Below are 5,993 nucleotides of genomic sequence, written 5' to 3'. Positions count from 1 at the left end.
ATGTCAACAGAGCGCCCCATGAACCTGGTACGAGAGTTATCGAGAAGGAACTGCGAAGAATTTACGCGAAAAGGGTCATCAATGCTAAGCACGTTAAGTTTCTGTTGCAAGAAAAAATGCGATTTGCTGCGAGGTTCCCTTCTCTGAAACTATGACTCTCAAGGGGCAGTCATCTTTAGGCGTCTTTGCGATAAAGAAGATATCTAAGCAATTCTTCTTGCTAGAGTTAATGGTATTAACCAGATGGGTCAACTTTAGATTAACATATACTTTCTTGGCTAGGGACATGGCTTTTAATAAATCAGTTCGATCATGACACTTGAAAATAGATATAAGTTTCCATAGCCTTGGACTGAAAGGTCTTTGGGTATGACCACGAAACCGTCCTCTCTATCAGCAGATTAAAGCGAGAGGGCTCGCTCCTTTAAATATGACACAGTTCGGCCTGTGGTTATAAGTTCCTGGCAGTAGGTCCGAACTTCTACACAGCATCAGCACCTTCTGAAACGGCTCCTGTCACGCTCGGGTCCGGGTGCGGAAAAGGCGACACGTCGAACCATGACAAGCATCTCCGGAATAGTCGCCTTCGGAGGAACGGCAAATTTCGGTCCCTTAATAAGCACCTCAATTACAGGACGGGGCAGCGACTCGACGTCGATGGTGTGCGCCTTGTTTTCGGACGCTTGTGCTTTAGTTTAGTCCTTCTTTAGCTTAGTCTTTCTGCAAAGATATGCTCTAAAATCTGGTGCATGTTCGCCCCCTAGCTGGAATAAGCTTATGCTTAATCCCAAGGCATAAACTTACGCTTACAGGTTCTCCATTTGAGTCAGCGTAATGAGTTTACTACAGCAATCCGTAAGTGTATCTTTGCACTTTATGAATGGGCATAACTTTGCATTTTTACGTTCATATTTATGCCTCGTTTGGAAGGGTAATATTACATCCCCGAGGAATATAATAAATCCATATTATAGTGTATTTTACATCCTTTTAGTGTAATGTTCCTTTCCGTCGAAAGTATGTTTGCACCCTTCACCTCTAAATATACTACAGACGCACACTGGTACATTAGTCATTTGAAAACCACCAGCCTTCGACTGATTGTGCTATCAGTCACAAGTCGTTGCCGCTTTCATTGCGACACGAGACATCCGTTTTCTTTATTTGCAACGCAAGCGACTCCGTTTGGCATATGCGTGGTAATGCTGCCTCCGATGCAAGAATAGGCAGCCTTAACATACACCCTATACAGAAGAAAACCGCTTGGTGAAAAGATGTGTGATGTCGACGTCAGCCGGTCACAGATGCCCTCGCTTCAGCAAATTTTGGTTTCTTCGTGCCAAAACCCATTTAGCCATGTAGCCAATCAGAGTGCACTTTGTACACAGATTTCAGTACAGGACAAGAGACAGGGTTTACTCTTTATTGCGTTTGAAAATGGCAGGATAACTGAGCAGTCTTTTGTCATCCTCGTGGTTGAATCCATACTTCGAGGGAACCTGTGTGAGAGAAAAACGAGAGAAAAATGAGGTGTGAGGAAGTACACACATTTAAAATGTATTTCACATGCAAGCGATGGAAATACATCAGTGTCGAAACTTTAGCGACGCGGCACAAATTTGGAAGCGTGTTGGAACCGCGTCCCGGCTGCAGAAATAGCAAGCGCTTTCTCTTGCATGGGAAACTTTTTTCCAGCACCACACTCCTCTTGTGGCCGCCAAGCGAAGAACGCCTGACGAGGCGGGTTACCGAGGATCGCTCCTATTTTTCGGCACAAATTCTTTCGCAGTAGTGGGGCGGGCTTATTTTCCAAGCAGTATAGTTAAGTGCGGGGCTACACTCAGTTAGCATGTCATCTGGGGACACTCCTTGATATACCTTCCCCCTACACTTGATCTATTTCATCCATGACAAAAGGACCCTTCAGTACCTGACTGCGCTTTCTTGTTTGATGAGAGGGTAGGCACCGATAAGTGCGTGCATTTTCGAGGACCTATAAGATGCTAGCACTGCACGCTATGGACCTTTTTCAAGTATCGCTACTGTGAATGCGCGAAGACACCTCGGCCGCCATTTCGGGGGAGGAGTTCGCTGCTCGTGCTTTTCAACGAAACGACGTCCTATAGCTTCATTGACGCCGCGAACTGCTGCACAATAATTGCGTGCCGTGCTAGCATTTTCTATGTATTCGGTATACACGCATTCAGTGGTGGTCCAGTCATTTCAAGTTCTGGTGCAATTTTTGAAGCAGAACAATATTCATTTTGGAGCACCTTTGTATCAGAACGATAATTCTGGAGCAATTCGGGAGCAGTACAAACAGGAGCCCCTCGAAAGAGTTTCTTACTAACGAGATAAGAATCGGCCATGTATAGTTATGAAAAAAATACAGCAAAAGTGTTCTCAAAATCTACAACAAAAACATTTTATTAATGCAGACACTGTCTGGCATTCAAGCAAGTTCGGCCAAAGATGCTTGACTAGAAGTCCAGAGAACATGTTCACCAGAACAATTCCTTTTTCCGCGTTGACACTATCTCAACGCTTCTTGAAATTTTTCACAAATTCAACAAGCTCGCGAAGTGAATCAGTAAGGCCGGAATTCCCCTGTTTCAACAAAGCTTGACCTCGTTGGAGCTGCTCCAAACTTTTGTTCAACCCAGAAGAAATCATTATTTCTTCAGCCCTCTTTAGGGTTACTCGACACGATGCAACCTTCTCTTCTAGTTGCTTTCGTGACCGTTTTCCAACGCAGCCGTCTGGGATTCGTCAAGATTTTTTCTTTTCAGGTCAGTTTCTCGGCTCCGAATTCTTTCAGCGTACTTAGCTCGTGCTCTTTTTATGCTTTGAAGATGCTGCGGTGACAAAGGCACCTTTGTGGCATCATTGCCGTATCTTCTTAAAAAAGTCTTCACGTGTCGTAAGCCGTTGATGCTTTCAATGCACAGTGATGCTCGACTTTTACGCATTCGTTTGTTTTGACTAAAGCCACGCTCACAGTCAGCATTGCCATCAGGTAGAGATAACAACGCCTTTACCAGCTTGTAAAGCAAAGGGTATTTACCAGCTGCACTCTTTTCTTGGAACACTTTTGCCCACTGAACTCAATGCGGCCATTTTCTGCAAGATGAATGTTGTTGGCCAGGTCACATTTTAGCATATGCCACTCATCTACCAAAGCAGGAACTTTTGATCACTTTGGATCGCCTGGCAAAGTTGGGAGGCATTCGCAATGACCGCACTTCAGCATCTACATTGCCAAGCTGAGGTCCCAAAACACTTGCGCTTTGAAGAACTTTGTTGTTCAGAGGCAGCTTCTGCAGTAGGTCCCTTGAGTAAGCTATGTAGAACGCGCATGCACCAAGAAACAATTGCTTTCTTTGACTTGCAACCCATCTCGCCATAGCCTCCTCTGTGTCCATGCCAACTTCAGGTTTTATTTTTCATAGTGCAGGGTCCTCCACATTGAGTGTCTTCAATTCATCTGCAGTTTTGTTGAAGTAGGCTTCACTTCGCAAAAAGCGACTGAGGATTCACTTGACCAAGGAGATTAACTCCATGTGAAGGAGATGCAGAAGCGGTTCCTCCTTCTGAGATAACTTCTGGAAGCCCGAGAAAAGGTCTGCACAGTTCCTCAAAAAGAGCACTTTTGCATATAGGGATTTATCCGAAAATGCCGCCGAAAGCTAGTTGTGCAAGTTCTGAGCATCCAAGCGCTGCCCAGGTAAATGATATTTGTGGAAGTGTGTCTGAAGCACTTTAAACTGCTCTTGTACACGACAAAGTGCATCCTGAAGCGTCGACCAGCGATTTGAGACGTGCCTCAGAAATACATAAGAAATTCCCAGTGCATCTTGGCATTCCTTAATGCTTTCACTACGGACAGCACCCTTGAAGTAGTAGTAACTCCTTGATGCCCGCACCGAATGCCTCCAGGCCCTTTGAGAAGGCATTATGCAGTGCAAATTGCAGTGGCCAATATCCACTAGCCTGTTGTCGTGTACTTGTCAAGCTTGTTTCTTACGCTTTTCATGACATTTGGGCCGTCGCTAAAGCAGCAAATGAGCCCTTGCTGTGGAAGCTCTGTCAAAGCATTTTCAATTTATTCAACGATTTTCTCTGCAGTCCCACGTCCAAGATGAAATGACTGGAGGTGGTCAACAACCACTTGCTGTTGCTGGTTCGAAAGGTACAGTACAAGTACCGTCTTTGCCAAAAGTAACCAGGCTGCATGTTTTGCTTCTTGCTTGTATTCTAAAGCCAACATTGATTCCCAGACGATTACAGCTTGTTAAGAAGTGAGGACAGAAACTCGCCTTTACTTTGCACAGATTTACAGCTTCAGAAGTGGCACGAATTCTGTACTACCCGTCTGAGAAGCGGAACACGCAGCCTGGTTACTTTTGGCAAAAACGGCACATCCAGTTGCGGCACTATGCTCGGGTTTTGGGGTTTTGTCAACCATTATTGAGAAGTACACATGCGGGTGGCACAGTTCACGTATTACTTGAGATTTGAAATACGGGCCGAGCCAGTCAGAAAGTATGCGCGACAACTTGGTCCTGCCACAGCTGAAACCCTTTGCAACCTGACTGTCCGGAAACATGCACTGGTATATTTCTGCTGCTGTGTCTCCCCAGAAAAAATGTACAAACATGCAGACGACGGACATAGCAAAAATGGCTAGTGCTGTCGAAGCTTGATCTTGTAGAGATATGCCAGCGGTCCCGTGTGAGAAGTCCAATGTGGTTTGCACTAGCTTTAGTGCGCTGCAGATTTCCATCTTTGTCCCTGCGCTTTGCAGCAAACTCAATGTGTTTCTTCAACGCTGCATGGCGTTTGATGGCTGCAACTCCATGCATAGCACATGAAATGACTGTATTGCAGAGCACACAAATTGCATCTGTTTCTTTAGTTCCCCTCTTGCACCTCAAATTAACGGCGTCATTGTTGGAGTCCACTTCAGCGAGGATGGATTCATAAATTTCGTGCCTCGTCCTGGAAAGACAATGTTAAATGTCACAAAAAAGGTTACACGTTTTAATCAAAGAAATAAATGATTCCACACTGCGCATATGTTCCCACTAAAAATTTTATCGCGATACAAAAAAAAAAAAAAATCTGTATTCGCGCGACGTCTTGCTAACAAATCAGTATGCCCACGTATAACCTGTTTGACATGCAAGAGTTTCGACGGACTCGCTTAAAGCGGCGCGAATCGCCGCGGACTTTCTAACCTGTACAAACCACGCCGCTCTGCCACTCAGAATCAAGTTGTCGCGTCGCGACGGCAAGAATCACAACCGTTTCGCTTGCATATGAACCCGGCTTTCGGAACGATCACTCAGAGACTAAATTGATAGCGTGCACGAAAGACACGAAGGACGGAGAACAGAACCAAATCATAAGCTCTGCTCGTCGTCGTTTGGGCTTTTCGCACTACGGTCTTAAAGGTATACTGAACAAATATCCAAGAATATTGAAAATGCACCACAATTGCATTCTCGAGACACGATTACATTAATAAAGACGCATAATTCGGGTGTTTTGAGCGGATGGCTGTATTTTTGACGTTTTCTGAGCGGCCGCCGGGTCAGTGGCAGCGCGCTTCCGACTGTGAGCCGGCGGGTGTGACGTCACAACTACCCTCAGCAACGTCATGGCCCGCGATCCCGCCGCCCCCGCACCTGAATTTGGATGACGGGCTACACGCAGTGTCTGTTCCCCCGCGTCGCGCCGTGCACAATGCAACGAAGTGTAAAATGTTGCATACGAGGGAGGTCGTGAGGGACGCGTACGGAGGGCGCGTATTAGACCGCCCCCTCGAGTAAACAACGTGACGTCACGGAACGCACGTGCGGCGACTGCAGCGCTCTCCGATGCAGCGGCGATGGGCAAAATCTGTCGTTTTTTTCTCGGCCACGGCCGTACTGAATCAAAACCTCTTAGAAAACTGACTGAATACAGCGGTGCGCGCTTGTGTCTCGATTATT

At 46.1% G+C, this 5,993-nt stretch overlaps 1 pseudogene; it reads right to left on the bottom strand.

Annotated features, from left to right (window-relative positions):
- Positions 1–2,538: 2,538 nt before the first annotated feature.
- Positions 2,539–5,003, bottom strand: LOC146203008 (uncharacterized; annotated as a pseudogene).
- Positions 5,004–5,993: the final 990 nt, after the last annotated feature.

Source organism: Amblyomma maculatum, chromosome 1 (genome assembly GCF_055883805.1).
Source record: "Amblyomma maculatum isolate TAMU_Amacu chromosome 1, ASM5588380v1, whole genome shotgun sequence".
Classification (NCBI taxonomy): domain Eukaryota; kingdom Metazoa; phylum Arthropoda; class Arachnida; order Ixodida; family Ixodidae; genus Amblyomma; species Amblyomma maculatum.
This window is presented reverse-complemented; position numbering and strand designations above follow the sequence as displayed.